The sequence below is a fragment of the Vicugna pacos genome, chromosome 1, assembly GCF_048564905.1.
Source record: "Vicugna pacos chromosome 1, VicPac4, whole genome shotgun sequence".
NCBI lineage: Eukaryota > Metazoa > Chordata > Mammalia > Artiodactyla > Camelidae > Vicugna > Vicugna pacos.
The window spans coordinates 32,106,169-32,123,645 of NC_132987.1; the positions used below are offsets into that span (position 1 = coordinate 32,106,169).

Consider the following 17,477-nt stretch of genomic DNA (forward strand, 5'->3'; position numbering starts at 1 on the left):
CACTTCACAGGTACTTCTTGCCTAACAAACTATTGATTGCAGGAGGAGATGTATCGCTATAGCCCCGCACACTATGTAAGTTTCTATTAATTTCTTACTCTAGTAGCAGCATCTCAGATCAGTGACAGCAGGCTCTTCATGGGAAGGGTCGGGTGGTGCATGAAGCCTGCAGAGGCCATCATGGGCCATCAGAGGCTGTGAGGTAGCTGGGCAAACCCACTGTTGGAGGAGGGCTGGAATCAGTCAGCTCGGCAAATGCCCCTGCTTCAAACTGTTTTGTTCCTCTTTGTATGTAATAAAACATTCTTTTGACTACTCTTCTCCCTAGTGATTATGTGTATATACGCTATTCGGTGGGAAGAGTTAGTGCAACTCCACTGTTGATGGGAATATGGCTTACTATCTAATCTCTATCTCCTTCTCTCTGTGTCCCTGTTGCTCTCTGACGCTCTTGTTCTCTCTCCCTGACTGCATACCCCCTGCCACCTCATCCCTTTTCTCTCCCCAGGAATCTATGCTAAAACTGTTCTTTAAAATCAGGGTTTTGTTCATGGATATTTTTTGTTCTACTTTTAGACTTCTTACCGTGTGCTTACGATGCCCTTTCCTAGTTGATCACTTTGCTTCCCTTCAAATCTTCACAGTTGTCCTTCCTCCTTTCTCTTTAAATCAGGAGATCTCTTGCCTTCAATTGCATTTAGTAAATGCTCATTTAAGGTGGCATCTTGGCATGTGTTCAGGATCTGAAACAAATTGTTCTATCAATAGTGATCACTTAGTGGGGCTCTTCCATTAACATTCTGTCTCTCAGATATCTCACTCTCCTTGGAACTTAAACTATATCCCCTCTGTGCAGATTCAGTTGTTCAACAAATCTTTATTGAGCAATAACTATGTGGCAGGCCTCTAGATATGGTGGTGAATAGAACAAATAATTTCTTACCTTCATTAAGCCTAGATTTTAGTAGGGAGAACATTAAACAAAACAGTAAACAAATGTATAAGCAATATAAATTTTGCTAGGTAAGTGCTATCATAGGGGAGGAAAAACCTTCCCTCTACTCTGTTATGATCTGTAGTTAAGACTTGCAAATTAAGCTGACAAATGACAGATTAAGTACGAGAAAAGCATTCACGTTTTATCTGATGTTAGTATTTTCACATGGCATGGGGGGGGCTTCATAGGAAAGAGGTGAGAACCCTAAAGAAGCAGTTAGATTTGGAAGCATATATACCATTTTAACAAAGGGTGATAAGTTGTGGAGAAGTAACTAGACAAAGGAAAGGGGTTTGAACTTCTAGGGGTGGTAAATTGTGAGAAAGTGACTAAGAAATATGTGGGGATACCTAATGGAAGGCAAGGGTAATTTTACTAAGATTTGTTTGTGCAGATACATCTTGGCAACAACTCCCCATCTCCAGAGATAAAAGTGTTTTGTTCTTCCTGGTACCAGGAGGGTATCTTTCTCACAGGAAATTTATTCCCTGCTTTTAGGCAGAAAGGGAGAAGAGCAGAGAGCCCTTCCTGCACCTGCTGTTTTTTAATTGCCTTCAGCTCAAAATAGTCTATATGCCAAAACAGTGTATTTGGAGATGCATGTCCTGATCCCCTTACTATGAAGGCAATAAATGGATACAATGATGGGGTGGGGTTCGCTGCTTTAAATAGGGTGGTTAGGGAAGGTTTTCCTTAGGAAGTGATATTTACTCTGATTGATGAAAGCTGGTACCTTGGACAGTCAATTCAAGATGCCAAGAAAGAAGTCTTCAGGTAGAGGGAACAGCACTGGGACCCTGCAGCAGCAGTGAGCCACAGCGGCTGTCCTGCTGAAGAACAGAAAGAAGGCCAGGGGGCTGAGAAGAGGTGAGTACGGGGGAGCGTGGAGGGGGGTAGGTCAGGGAATCATCAAGGGTTGGATCCCATGAGGCCTTTGTGGGCCATGGGAAGAAATATGGATTTTATTTTCATTGCAGTAGGGAACCACAGGAGGCCTTAAACTGGAGAGTGGCATAAGCCAGTGTACCTTTAAAAGCTTACTCAGAATTTGTGTAGACAAGAGATTTTGGAGGTGGGATGGTAAATACAGGAAGTCTAGTTGGGAGGTGAATGCAGCAGTCCAGGTGAGAGGGTGATGGCTTGGACTAGGTGGCAGCAACAGTGATGGAAAAAGTGTATAGATTTAGAATACAGTCTGGAAGTAGAACTACCAGGACTTGCTGATGAAGTAGACAAATCTGGGAGAAAGGGTAAAGAAAGGAATGAAATGGCTCTTAGGATTTTGGCTTGACCACTGTGGTGTGTTTACTGAGATGGGGAGGACCAGGGGAGGAAGAGGTTGGGGATGAGGAATGAAGAGTTCTGTTTGTGCATGTTCAGGGCAAGGTGCTTATTAAACACCCCAGGGGCCTGTGTAGAGCTTGTAGTTCACAGGAGGTTGGCGTCTCTCCTAAGTTTGGAGTAAAGTTTAAAGAGCAAATAGTTTAAGAGAAATAACAATACATCTATCTCGAAATTAGAATTGTATCTTCATTTATTAATGTTTGGGTCAACTGCCTCATTTTGGAAAGCAAATGACTGGTGATAGCTGGTTGATATAAGAGGAGGACACTTGACATTTGCTGTCAAATCAATTTAGATAGTATTTTTCAGAGCAGGATTCTTACAGTGTGCAGCTGGGGATGTTCCAAACAATTTCCCAGTGGATTCTGAAGTTTGACTGGATTTAAACCCCAACTCCATTGCTTACTAACTTTATGATTGTGGCAAGTTATTTAAATTTCCTCAGCACTGTTATCTTGAGTGTAGATGGAGATAATAATGACCTCACGGGGTGGATTTCATCAGTGGCCTCTCCAGTCTTATAAGGACATTATGTAAAGGGAGACATGAGATCAGTGAAAGTTATATTTGTCTATGGTTCCCAAAGCTGACCTAGATCTGAGCTGGATTGGCCCAAGGTGCTCACTAAAGCACTACAGGAAGACCTGAACCCTTCCTTTCCATCGCCTCCTCCACTCAGAGATGTGCTATGAAGATAGTGAGGCCTGCTGGCAACCTGGAGTGGATGATCCTTTAACAAGCTCAGAGGAGGCTGGGGAATTAGATCTGAGTCTTAGCCTGGGGCTATTAAGACTTGCCTTGAGAAAGGGACACATGTTTGTTGTCCAAACTGTTGCCCCTAACTCAGTGGTTCTCAAATCTAAGTGCAAATCAGAATTCTCTGGAGGGCTTGTTAAAGCACAGATGGCTGGGCCCTGCTCCCAGAATCTTAAATTCAGTAGGTGTTGGATGAGGCCCAAGAATTTGCATTCCAACACATTTCCAGGTGATGCTGATGCTTTGAGAAGCACACTCGGAGGGAACCACTGCCCTCCTGCATCCCAGAGACCTAGGCGGTATGTGCGACTATGACCTCATACTTTGTACCTGGTACAGGCAGGAGTTATCCATGGCAGCAACAATGTTAACAATGCATGCAACAGTGAGGACTGCCTACAAAAGTCCTCAACCTATGGTGGAAGTCCAACTCTAAACAACTCTCAGCTCCAGAGAGAAAACAAGAACTGTGGTTTTCAAGATCAGCTGCATCTGAAACCCAGATGAAATGAAGAATATAGAAAAGTCGAAAGCTGGCCCCAAAAGCACCTCCCCAGTGAGCTGTACACCAATCCAGGGCCTGGGACCCCTGCATCCTCCATAGTTTGTGTCTAACCTTAGGACTTGGGTCCAGGCAGTAGGCTTGACCTGAACTGCTACAGCTTCCATGCTCTCTCTAAAATGGTACCCTTCCTAATGGAGCTTTGTGTGGGATTCCTTAAGAATTCCATCTAGGGCTTTCAATTATACCACAGGCAGTCAAACGTGGCCCAGGGGAAAGAAAAGGCTTGGAGTTTCTCCTAGCCCTGTCCCTAAAGGATTGTATCTCATTTCTACTCTACAGACAATTAAGCATTCTGCACTTTAGTGCATCCTGAATTGTGTCCTTTTCCCCTCCTCACATCTCCTGAAGGAAAGTCATTGTGCAGGTTTGTTCCATTTGGTTTCTCCGATCCTGGATCTTCCTGTCAGAGCCTGAATTGTTCCCTTTGGAGGTTTTCTCAATGTCTGACCGGCACCTAAATCTCCCGTCTCATTGTACCTCAATCTCCTTGATTTTTATTTCCCCTCCCAAACATCCCTTTTACTGCTCTCTCTCCCTTCTGTAATGAATGGTTTTATCAGTCAGGTCAAGTTAAATTAGGCAGCAGTAACACATGATCCTGCTATTTTAGTGGTTTATAACAACGGAAGTTATTTTCTGGATGTATTTTAATTTCCAAATCATGTTCTGTTTCATGTCATCTTTATTTCAGGACTTGGACTGAAGGAGTTATCCCTACCTGTGACACACTAGTCATTTTACAACAGAGAGAAAAGCAATGGTAGACCCACATAATAGCTTTAAAGCTCTGCTAGAAGTGTCACGTGTCCCTTCTACTCACATTTCATTAGTCAAAGCAAGTCAGAAAGCCAAACCTAATATTGGTGTGTGGAAAGTATAATCTTCTCTTAGGATAATCCCTCCCGTAATATAATCCTCCTCTGTTGGGAGGGGCTGGTAGGGTGGAGCTGGACCTGTGTTTGTTTTTGCAAACTGATACAAATTAAATTCTAAGTTTATGGGCGTCTAGGAGACCCAAGTTAGCAGTGATCTGCTCCACCCTTCTTTCCTTCTGACTTTTGCAGCCTCCCTGTTTTCACTGGCCATTCTCCTCACTCCCTTCCTGTCATTTAAGCCATAATCAGCTTCTTTGGACTTTACAAATGATCTTAAACCATCTTTGGTCCATAAAGGGAGAAAGAAGAAAAGAAGCTACTTTAAGAACCTTAAGCCAATGTACTTACACAGATTTGAACAAAACTATGCTCCACAGGAAAATGTCATCCGTCCTGTGTGGCACAGACTAAGGACATTACCAGTTGTCAGTGGCCATTTTCAGTCACTGGTCATATTCGCTGTGCTGGTACATTGACTTGGGGGTACTTTATGAATGCTGTTGACTCCTTTTTGTCCAGGAAGTACAAAGGCTGTGAGATTGTTGGAAGAGCTGGTAAGAAGACACATATGGCTGTGATGGAAACAAAAGTAGGGAGAATAAACATTTCAAATGAGGAGAAAATGATGAGAGTTGCATGTGTGTAAGGGATGAGTTGTTTCCCAGAAGGAATAGTTCTGAAGGACAAAGAGAATCAGGCAGCAATTGAAGAGCTGGGCTTTTGCAATCAAGAGTAATCAGCAAGAGATGAGGCAAAGTGATTAACAAAATGGAAAGCCCGGCCCACGGAGATGATCAGAATCAACACAGATGTCCTTTAGCCTGTGTTAATTCAGGAGAAGGCCAGGAGTTTGCCTGAGAACTTAAAGGCCAAGTATGTTTGTGGTAGACCAAGGCCGGGCCTGCCTGCAAAGTAAGTGGAAAACTCCTACACTCTGCTGCCCAGGTGTAGATAAGGAGACTGCCCCAGGCTGGGCACAGCAAGCATTTCAAGGTCTGGAATCTGGGCGTTAGCCTGAATGAAGCAGCTTACAGAGTAACTATGTTTTTGCCTTATATGGTAGCATAAATTGTTTCTGGTTGCTAATGTGTCTGGAGGTATAAAAGATAGTGAGACCACACTTCTGGACTCCCCTGACCTCCCTGACATCTCACTCTCTCCAGGCTGCCAAGACCACCAAATTTATGACATCTCTGTGAAAAACAAAGGAGCCACAGACAGCTGCATCTGCCTTACCTCATGTCTATCCTCTGCATGGCTTACATGCTGCTCTGGAAGTAAATCAAAGTGCAGCATCTTTGAACTGAACTCAAAATGTCATTCTTGCCCATTCTCTCACCTAGACCAGACTCCATGTTCTGACTCTGCATAGGGTGAAAGTACTGCTGACCAAGCTCCTGTTAAACCCACGAGTGGTCCATTAGTTCATGGCCGGGCCCCATGTGCACTGTCAGATGAGCAGCAAGTGTAGATATTATAGTGTAAGTGTAGAAGTCAAGGGATTCCTGGCTCAAGAGATTTTCGAGGATCTATTCTGGTGGAGAAAATGCCCAATAGTGTACATGTGTTAGTACACAGGGGACAAGTGCATCTGATTTAAAAGTTTTGAGAACTTTAGGTAGAAATATGCTCATTTATTATAAGCTTAAACTCTTCTTAGTCACATTAGACAGTGGCAGTGGGGCCCAAATCCCATCTGCTTGGCCTCTCCCTTTCCCTCTGAAAGTCTCTCCCCAGACATCTTCACAAACCCCAGAGCTCCTTACAACACAGTGTGAACAGTACTGCCCTACCTTACGCAGAATCTGTAAGCTATACTCTAAACTGGGACATTTTTGAGCATGAAAGGGAGCACTACTGGTAATGATGCTGGACAACAGAGATAACCTGGGGCCATCCTGAGAAAACTGGGATTATAGTCATCCTGTAGGTATCCTAATCCCAGTATTTGCCTGCCGAGGCTCCTTCCAAGGGGATCCTGTTCTGTCCACAGCCCCTGTTGGAGAGGCAGCCCCAGGCTCATCAGGCTGACCATGAGCCACAAGACTGAATTTGAGTCAAGCATGTGACCTAAGGCTGGTAAATAACCCTGGGCTAGTGACTCTGGGAGACCTTGAAGAGGCTTGGTTGAATAGGACCAGCCTGGTCAATTGGATTCTCCCTTTCATAAATCTGAAATACTGACCAAAACAAGCTGGGGGCGAGGGTAATAATTCTATTTTTCCTGCTTCTATAATGTTAACACGTGGAACAAGTACTGCCATTGTCAGTAAGTCACATCTGTCATTACACTGCAACAATTCTCAGCTGCTAGGGAGTGGGGAGGGGAAGTAGCCACATAAAAATCCCCAGCAACGTCTGCTAAAACCACAAATGTGCACACCTTTGACCCAGTAATTCCAACTCTAGAAATTTATCTGACAGATATCCTTGCACATTTGCAAAATGATACATGTAGAGGCTATTGTGGTAATATTACTAGCAAAAGACTCGCCCCCCCAAAACTATGGGGAGTATAGATATTAATACAAGAATTTATAGTTGTACAACAATGTGAATACAGTTAACACTACTGAACTGTACATTTAAAAATGGTTAGGATGGCAAATTTTATGTTATGTGTTTATCACAATTAGAAAAAAGGTGATAATAAAACAAAAATTTAGCCTACTTAGAGTATTTTACGCATAAATGATGCTCAACAAATGTTTGATAAATGAAATAAAACTGGCAGAAGAGAGAATGAAAATAAACACAAAACGGAGTAAAGTATTTGCTACTATAAAAAGAAAATCCAGCTGCTGAGGGAGAATGAAAGAAGGACCCATGAATTCTGACAGGGAGGATCACAGACATGCACACTGTGACAGAGAGGAATATAATGAAGGTTTTTGATCTTTTAGCCCTTGGATCCATGGGCTTTGTGGCTTGATTCTTTTTCTGGCTAGGTGACTTAATTTCTCATTGCCTCTTTACTATCCACCTTTCAAGGCTACTATCCATTGTAAATGAGATAATTCAAATAAAGCACCTAGCAAGATGTGTCCTTTACGTATGTTGGACCCCAGTGAGATTCAGTGAGATTCTTGAAGGATGAGTAGAAATTGACAATCTGAAACAAGTCTAAGAAAATTAGGTATTTCAACCCAAAGGAATATTACAATTGGGTGAGTCAAGCAAGAGAAGCCTTGGGATTTTCATAAAAAACATTCAGGGGACTTAAATAACACTTGAATCTGGTTAAATGCCAGCGTGAAGATCTGGATCTCCTCTTTCCTTTCTCTCTTTTTTTTCCTATGAATTTGCTTCTTTTGATTTTGTATAGTTTTTCTTTAATCTTTCTCCTCCTTTCCTTCCTCCTCCTTTTTTCCCCTTCCTGTCCTCCCTCCCTGCCTCCTTCCCTCCCTCCCTTCCTTTCTTAACGTCAGAAGATAGATTATATTCTGAAGACTATCATTATTTTCTCAGGTAATTTCAAGACTACTTAAGACCTGGAAGAAGCATGCTTTCAAATAAAACAGGGAGGACAGAGTTATTTGCCCTACTGAGATATCATTAACAAAAGAATAATGATAACATCTGCTGTGTTCTGAGTACCCATTAGGTGCTTTGCATGAAATATAATTTCTCTCAACAGGTAGATATTAGCTCCATTTTACAGATAAGAATAATCAACCCTGGCAAGGTTAAGTGCTTAGACTTACTGGAACCAGGATTTGAGCCCAAGTCTCAGTTTAAAGACCAAGGTCTTTCCTGCGTACTATCTCATCTTCCCTCCCCAAACTCCTTAATTTTCTCTGGTCTCCTGTCTCTAGCCTTCTAATAATGCTTGTAGTCTTTAGTTCTGGAAGTTAGTCAGGTTTAACAGAAAAAAATGATTGAGATAGTTCATCTACATAAGCCAGAAAAATGACAATAGTACTGCTATCTCTTTGTTGGTTCTGGGAATGGAATTTTATTTAATAGATGCCAAAGTAATTAAGCTTATTAAAGCATATAAAAGACACAGGAATGCCTTTGATTCCACCAGATTCTCATAATGATTAACACTGAATCAGTGAATTCCCCTCCCCAAACTGTATTGTTTTTAATGCCCAAGGTCATACAGCTGAGCTCTTTCTGTTATTCCTTCTGCTTAAGGCTACTTATGCAGTGAGCAGAATTACTACATGCATGCACAAAAAGATGGAGAGTCCTCTACACTCAGGATAAAAAGGTATTATTTTGAGGATTTAACAACTATTGTATATATTTTACTCACTTGCTCTCTTCGTGACTTACAGCAATTGTCAAGAAGACTGTATGTATGCTTTTAGGCTGGTGGCCTGCTTTAAATGCTGTATGTATCCTGGAATATTTCAAGTATGGTTTGTAAAACTCAACAGTTTTTAAATTGAATTGTGAACAATGTCTGAATACAACTATAATGGAACAACTTACTGGGAAGTTTATTTGCTTATAAGAGAAATGGTTCAAATATGACAGTGTAAAAAATATGATAGTGTAGAATTGCTTAACTACTCATTGTTTTTATTTTTTTTATGAAATGCTTCTCTCTGGATAATGTTGTTCTGATGTAACTTTACCATTGTTGTAAACACACAAACAAACACATACCCCTACTTCTTACCATATTTCTAAGATAATTTTTTTCCCCCGGGGAAGGTAAGAGTTAAATGTTGAAAGGGGGGGAAATTTATGGACTCTTTGCTAGAATTATAGAATATTTGTTGTGGAAATGGCTTTGGAGAATAATTGTCTAAAACTTTCAACTTACAGATAATGAAAATGAGACCTCAGGAGGCAAAGTTACATACCCAACATCACACAGCTAGATGGTCACACAGGCAGGACTGGAATCCATTTCTTCTGACTTGCAGGTTGAGACATGGTAGCTTGATAGAGAGAGTCAGGCTTAAAACAGTCTGTGTTAAAGGTGCCACTTTGAAACCAGGTTCCCTTGCTCCTGGGGACCTTCTGCTCCCTCCTGTTTCCTTATCAGTACTTTTGGTTGAAATTTATAGCCCAGACTCTTTCTGTGCCTTTCACCTGCCTTCAGTCTTTCTCTTCTTCCTCAACTCCACTCCAGTTATTATGTGTACTTTGCTTCCTCCTGGCAGGAAAGTATTTTACAAAATTCAGAGGGAGTCATTAAGAGAGGCGCTATCTAGTGCAAAAGACTAATGATAAAAATGTAGACAGCAATGGGAGAGAGGGTTTCATTTTTAATTACATTAATTAGTAAATAAGTAATTAACATTATTTGGAAGAGGTGAGAGCTCAGTTGGTAGACTGGTTTTCAGCCTTTAAATAATAACCATCCAGTCCATTATCAGTCACTAATCATACAACCACCTTTGTATAAATTCAAGCTTAAAATCCAGAGCAAAAATGAGAACTATTATTTAAAAGACTGCCCTTTAAGCCTGTAAAACAACTCACACATTTATAGATCCTTACAGTTTACAAAGCACTTATACATCCATTTTCCTCTCTGGGCCTCAACCAACCAGGTGACCTCAGTAAGGCAATCTGTGTTGTTATCTAGAGGAAGAAACAGAGGGTCAAAGTTAGAGAGATTTACCCAGGGTAGGCTCAAACCTAGGTCCTCTAAATCTATAAATCTTTACCACTCTGCCTCCCCAAAAGCCCAACTGCAAACCTTCCCAGTTTCAGAAATTGAGGCAATTGGGCCAAATCTGCTTAGAAGGTTTGATGGTGGATTTTATGCACCATCTGCAACAGGTCCAGGCTGCTGTGCAAGTTGCTCTGCTCCTCAGCCACACGATCCCAGAAGGTTATACTGATACTATTTTAAGACACTATTTCCTGGATGCCGAGGCAGGTGGGGTCAGAATGAGAAGCACAGGCATGCATGCTGGAGAGAACTTGGCTGGTTTGGGATGGTTCGAATATGACAGAACACACTTGCTTACTTACACTTATTTTTATGAAATGCCTCTCTCTTGCATGCATACAGACAGAGATTTTATTAATGAGAAAGCTGATATCTGACAGTGAGTGTCCTCACTTAAAATCCCAGTATCAGACTTGTCTCCCCAGGCACAAGACCTGAGAAGGCCTACTTCTGCCCTGTTCATCGCTGGGCCTGGAAGACCAAGAAGAACAAACATTTCCTTTAGGCAGCTCAGTCCTAAGGAAGGAGGAGGGGTGGGGCTGGGCTCCTCACAAGCTGTTCCTCTTTCCAAATTCAGGTGTCTTCGAGAGGAATCAGGATTATTACATTAATGGAGCTCCCTCCCCATGGAAGGAGATGTCAGGAGTGGGAAGGTATGTTCCACCCTATTACAAGGTAGTGAGGATTTCATGACTTAATGTTGGTGAAAAACTTAGGGCCTGGTCCAGAGTCAGTACTCGATTAATAGAAGCTCTTTTAATTAGAAATCCACTTATTCATTTCATGTTTCAGCTCCTCCATTAACTGTAGGATTCAGGGCAAGAAACCACATCTCTCTGGTTCACTGCTTAATGCCCAGAACCAAGACTGGTGCCTTGCATAGCATCTGTAACAATAATAATAATAAAATAATAATCCATTCTGAATTTGTTTCCTCATCCATAAAAGGAGGAATTTGATTTTTTTAATATTAGATTATCAACTGTATTTTCATATGCTAGCAATGAAAAAATCCAAAAATGAAATTAAGAAAATGATTCAATTTACAATAGCATCACAGAGAATAAAATACTTAGGAATACATTAACAAAAGAAATATAAGACTTGTACATTGAAAACTATAAAACATGGGAAAAATTAAAGATCTAAATAAATGGAGAGATACTCCAGGCTTCTGGATTTGAAGTCTTACTATTGTTTTTTGGGGGTTTTTTTGTTTGTTTTTTTAACATTGTTCATTGATTTATAATCATTTTACAATGTTGTGTCAAATTCCAGTGTAGAGCACAATTTTTCAATTATACATGAACATACATATATTCATTGTCACATTCCTTTCTCTGTGAGCTACCATAAGACCTTATATATATTTCCCTCTGCTATACAGTATAATCTTGTTTATCTATTCTACAATTTTGAAATCCCAGTCTTTCTCTTCCCACCCCCTACCCCCTTGGCAACCACAAGTCTGTATTCTATGTCTATGAGTCTATTTCTGTTCTGTATTTATGCTTTGTTTGTTTGTTTAGATTCCACATATGAGCGATCTCATATGGTATTTTTCTTTCTCTTTCTGGCTTACTTCACTTAGAATGACATTCTCCAGGAGCATCCATGTTGCTGCAAATGGCGTTATGTTGTCGGTTTTTATGGCTGAGTAGTATTCCAATGTATAAATATACCACATCTTCTCTATCCAGTCACCTGTTGATGGACATTTAGGCTGTTTCCATGTCTTGGCTATTGTAAATAATGCTGCTATGAACATTGGGGTGCAGGTGTCATCCTGAAGTAGGGTTCTTTCTGGATATAAGCCCAGGAGTGGGATTCATGGGTCATATGATAAGTCTATTTCTAGTCTTTTGAGGAATCTCCACCTGTTTTCCACAGTGGCTGTACCAAATTGCATTCCCACCAGCAGTGTAGGAGGGTTCCCCTTTCTCCACAGCCTCTCCAGCATTTGTCATTTATGGACTTTTGACTGATGGCCATTCTGACTGGTGTGAGGTGACACCTCATTGTAGTTTTGATTTGCATTTCTCTGATAATTAGCGATACTGAGCATTTTTTCATGTGCCTATTGATCATTTGTATGTCTTCCTTGGGGAATTGCTTGTTTAGGTCTTCTGCCCATTTTTGGATTGGGTTGTTTATTTTCTTCTTATTGAGTCATATGAGCTGCTTATATATTCTGGAGATCAAGCCTTTGTCGGTTTCATTTGCAAAAATTTTCTCCCATTCCATAGGTTGTCTTTTTGTTTTCCTTATGGTTTCCTTTGCTGTGCAGAAGCTTGTAAGTTTCATTAGGTCCCATTTGTTTATTCTTGCTTTTATTTCTTCTAGGAGAAAATTTTTGAGATGTATGTCAGATAATGACATTTAAATTTCTTCTTTGCTCTAATGATCTAATTCTATAATAGGGAGTTAGGGAGATGCAGCAAATATAATACACCTTTTTTTTTTAATTTAAAAAAAAAACCAAAGGGATTTGCTGCCAGGATTGGTGATTAGTCTTTGTATACTGAATTCCAATATTCCAAAAGGGCAATTCACTTAGAATAGCAACATAAGTATGATTCTCTAATAATCTTATGGTTAATTTTGCTTGATAATGCCCCACCCTACCGCCAAATATCCTGTCAATTTTAGTAATAGTTCCAGTATTTTTGTCTATTCCTTATAATTTTTCAAAAAACTTTCGTTGGGTCGGGGTAAGACACAGCTTAGCTCTATTAGTCAGGTGTTCACAGCTCTGCTACTAGTTCTCACTTTATAAATTGAGGCCTTTATGGAACAAATCCAATGCTGCCAAGCACTCAGTTGTTTTAGAGAATAATCTTTTCCTTGCCCACTGAGCCAAAAACCAAACCATTCTCCAGTTGTTACCATACAAGAGATGAGAAAACAGGCTCAGGTAGTAATATGACCAGGGCACATAGCCAACAAACGCCTGAGCCTAGTCCTGAGCTTTTTAAGGTGCTTCTGTATCTTACTATTAATCTTATCAAGCAATTGGTACCTATAATCACATGCCCTATCATGTACTACACAGAAAGTTAACATGCTCCAGAAATCGCATGCACAGCACATAGTAGAATTTAGAACTTTTCCATCAGAAAATATAAAATTTCTTGTTTACATTTAAACAGATTTGCCAACAAAGACAAATATTATAAATCTAAAGTGATCAGCCTCAGAAGGCATAGTGAAAAACACCACAGTAGGTGAATGAATTCAGCAACTCTTAAAAACAAAAGTTCTTCAAGACTCAGATCTTCTTTATGCCCGGCTATTTCAGTCTGAATTCTAAAAGACTATCTGTCTACTTTGTGTCTGACTTATTTTCCTGTTAGACAGGAACTGGAATTTGAACTTTGCTCTCCAAAAGCCAAAGGCCAACTAATTTAGAAGGAGACTCTCAAAATCAATGATGGTTGCTTCTAGTTTCATTAGTTCTGTCTAAAGTGATTAAAGGATCTGATTCCCAGATAACCATGATCATTACTGCTATTTTTACAAATCATGTTAATTTCCATACTTCATTCTGATCACTTGTGGCATTCCTGAGGCAAGTCTGGATTCATGCAGCATTCCAACTCCAAGTGCCTTTTCAAGTTTCCAACAGAATCCTGTGCTGGTGAGTGATGATACCTTTATTGGAGTAGCCCCAAGGTGTGAAGCTGTTTCCTGTGGCTGAGACTCAGCCCAACCCCTCCACTTGTTGAAACATCTGCAAATACTTTGTTCAGTTCCAAGGCATCTGACCACAGCTAGCCTCCCATCTGGATTGCTTCCTTTTTCCTGATTGCTCACGTAAGGCATCAATAACCTAGGAAGGCACTGAGCAAGAGAGAAGCTGGAAGGGCCGAGGGATTAGACTGAAGTGCTTGGACGTTACAGTTCTTAGGGTTTTCTCTCTCATTCATTAATTGATTCATTCAGTCTTCACTGTTGGGTGGCACTAGCAATGCAAATATCAACAAGAAGCAGTCTCTGTCATCAAACAGGAAACAATCTATTGCATGCTACATTTACTGTCTGACGTAGAGAATTATGTTAATCAGTTTACAGGAATAAACTATATTTACCAGGTGTCTTTATGTGTAAAGTTCCACAATTGGTTTAATTCTTATCTTTGGTAGCTTATGGAATATATTACTTAATCTTTTTGTTTCCCTACTTTGAAACTACATAAAATTGAAAGCAATACTTGCTAAAGAATTTTATAAATAATAATAATTAAGAAATAACACAGGAATCTTTACTTGATAAGTAAGATGATAAATTATGTAGTGCTGAGTAATCATATTCCTTCATATACCTCATTCACTTTAGGCCGTATGTTAAGCTACAAAACTATCTGCTTAACTATTATTAGAAAGAGACTATATTTTAAAAGATGTTAATGCAGATGGATCATTTTTATGCTCTTCAATGATATTAATTTCAAGTTTAAAAATATATTTATATTATGCATACATTTGCACATTTTAGTAAGTTACATTTAAACTCTCATTTTCTTATAATTAAATCATACAAAGATCTAATTAACTCTGTCCCAGGAGTTGCTGAGCAATAATTATACCTTCAAAGCACAGGAGATTTAAGGTGTATGCAGGGTGGGGATCATCCACCCAGGATTTCAAAAGCACATGGTTCTTCAGGTCCTGTTGGGGCTTATCTTTTGCATGTCTTCCCTGCAGGAGTTTGGACTAATCAGGTCACTACATCTTGACTGCAGTGTCTACCACTCATTGTTCCCAATATGATTTAAATGTCAACAGACCACAGAGAAGTTAGCAATGGGAAAAGGAAAAGGCTTTCATACCAACCAAGACTGTCCCCAGGGTTCAGTAGGACATAGATCCTATATCAAATCATCTGATATCAAACCCTACAAATGAGCTCAGCCAAAAGGTTGAGCCATGTTGTCTGACAGTATCACATTCTCTAGTTGCAATGCAATCCTGAGGCAACCTGTAGTGAGTTGACAGTTCTTCCAGTTTGCTAAAATGGAAAAGGCAGGTTGTTGCTCCAGCACAGTTTCCCTTTTGCTGCAGAACATTTCACACAGCATCAGCTAGTCTTCATCAATCTGGATATTAACTGGACATCTTGGGTGCTGAGGGGTTAGCTCATTTCTCCTTCAGCCACTGCATCCTATGGTGCTTCATTCAAATTTAAAGACACCCCTTCCTTAGGTGGATAGTATATATCTTAGCAGGTGGAGGTAGGGGCTGGAGTTCAAAGCCTACCCACCTCCTCTGCCAGGCACCATTATTCAATCAACAAACTGCACAGGTGTAGGTGCCTGGGCAGAAAGGGTATGCAGAGCCTGACAATGATGGCAGAGGGCATTAAGAAAGATGAGGGCAATGCTGATGTGGAGAATAACGGAAAACGGGCAGTATCGGGTGGTTCTGCCTTAAGATTTTCTAAATAGAAGAGACTGATTGAGTATGGTATCTGCCTTGTAAGTCAAGTTAAAGCCACTTACCACTCTGGTGACTTCCTTTCCCTCTCAGGGAATCTCTTCTAAGAGCTGAGACGAGGAGCAGATGTTATATTCACACAAAGATGAATATACCATATTACTATTCCTAAGGTGATCTACATTTAAATAGAGGCCCAAAACATTTAAACATTAAGTAATCAGTCAGTTTTGTCTTTCCACTGCTCTATCCCAAACGCCTAGAACAATGCCTGACACACAGTAGGCCCCTTAGTATGTTGACTAAATCTCTAATCCTAGACTTTCAGTCACTGAGCAACAGGAAATTACACCAAGAAGGTTTCCTGCCTTCAAGATTCCACAGATCAAATTAGAAAGTCACCAAAAATGAGTTTTCTCCTAAGCACTTCATAGGCCAGAGGTCTCAGCTCTCTTATAAAATACCATCACCACAAATACTCTAATACCAATTATTTAAAACTTCCACTGCACATCATGAACTATTTGTCAACCGACAATGAAATGTCTGTAAGCCAAATATTTTATGTAAGGATGCAGCCTCCCACACTACAGTTCAGTACTTAGTAGACTAAGTACAAATGAAAAAAAACTTGGTGGCACAGTTGTATTTAAACATTATGTTATACTTTTGTAATTTTATATCTGGGTTGCCATAATAGTAGTATATTATAATATTTGAACGTATCGTCTTCCTCCAAAGATCTCAAAGCACCTTTGGTAAGTAACCAATAGTCCTCCCCACACCTCCGAAGTAGGTATGCTGTGAGCATTATATCCATCATCCCAGGATCGCACGTGAGTCAGTGGCAGGGCTGCATGACTCACTCATGACACTTCAGTTCACAGCTTAAACCATCAGGGAGTACTGCCTACAAATTCATTCACTCATTCATTCCTTCTTTCAAAACATTCATTTGATGCAGTTTGCTAGGCACTTAGGCTCAAGCCCCTATTTCCTTACTGAACTTGGATCAGATGAACTTTATAATCTGTTAAAATTTTTTTCTCATAATACTTAAAATTCAGAGCAGAAATTTTTCTTCCCATGGTGATTAATCCTAATCTTTCATAGTGGCATATCTACCAGTGAGTCACATGTATATTAAGGAAATGACTGAAACACAAACAATTTTAAAGATATACTTCTCTCTCATGTTGTGGATGTTAATCATGTGTCTATACATAAGGCTTTTTTTTTTTTTTAGTGTTTGCCTGGTACAGCTAAATACTTGCGTTTTCTGTGTCTAATTAGAAGTTTCCGCTGTGTATTATAGTTGAGTTGGTACAAGATGTTCAAGACCATGAAAAGATGAATGTAATGGCTTCCTCGTGTTATGGTATGAATTTTTTTTTCCACTTCATTAGTCCTTTTAAGTAATCACACTGTTTGTACCCTGACTTTCTTTACTGAAGTCACAATTATTTCTCTTGCCAAACCATGCCCCCAGACTTGAATGTATAAATTAAATGTCATGCACGCATATGCAAGCAGTGTGCACTGCCTGTTAAACAAAGTAATATGAACAAATTAAAGGCACATTTTAACGACCTTTGAGTTCGGTGTGTTATAGTGGTTTTCTGTTACCTACTGGGCACAGTATAAGACATTGATTCACAGAGGTCATTTTCAGTGTGCTGCTCGCAAACCGGTTTGTTCATCCAATCCAGCCCCCTAACTGCGCCACGTTGCATTTCGTACGGTTTTCCTCTCGGGCTCTCCACCCCGTGGAAGGGGCTGATTCACCCCCAGCTCCCTCTGCCGAAGCCGGAGCCGGAGCCGGCGCGGCCAAGGCCACCGGGCAGAGCGGGCGTGCGGCCGAGTCCGGGCT

At 40.4% G+C, this 17,477-nt stretch overlaps 1 long non-coding RNA gene across 1 annotated transcript; it reads right to left on the minus strand.

Moving 5' to 3' along the window:
- Nucleotides 1-592: 592 nt before the first annotated feature.
- Nucleotides 593-10,119, minus strand: LOC140696073 (uncharacterized). Its single transcript, XR_012072072.1, has 4 exons — nucleotides 9,998-10,119; nucleotides 9,355-9,650; nucleotides 4,886-5,109; nucleotides 593-743 (listed from the first exon to the last, which is right to left on the minus strand). It is a non-coding gene; the product is annotated as an uncharacterized lncRNA (long non-coding RNA).
- Between the last annotated feature and the right edge of the window lie 7,358 nt (nucleotides 10,120-17,477).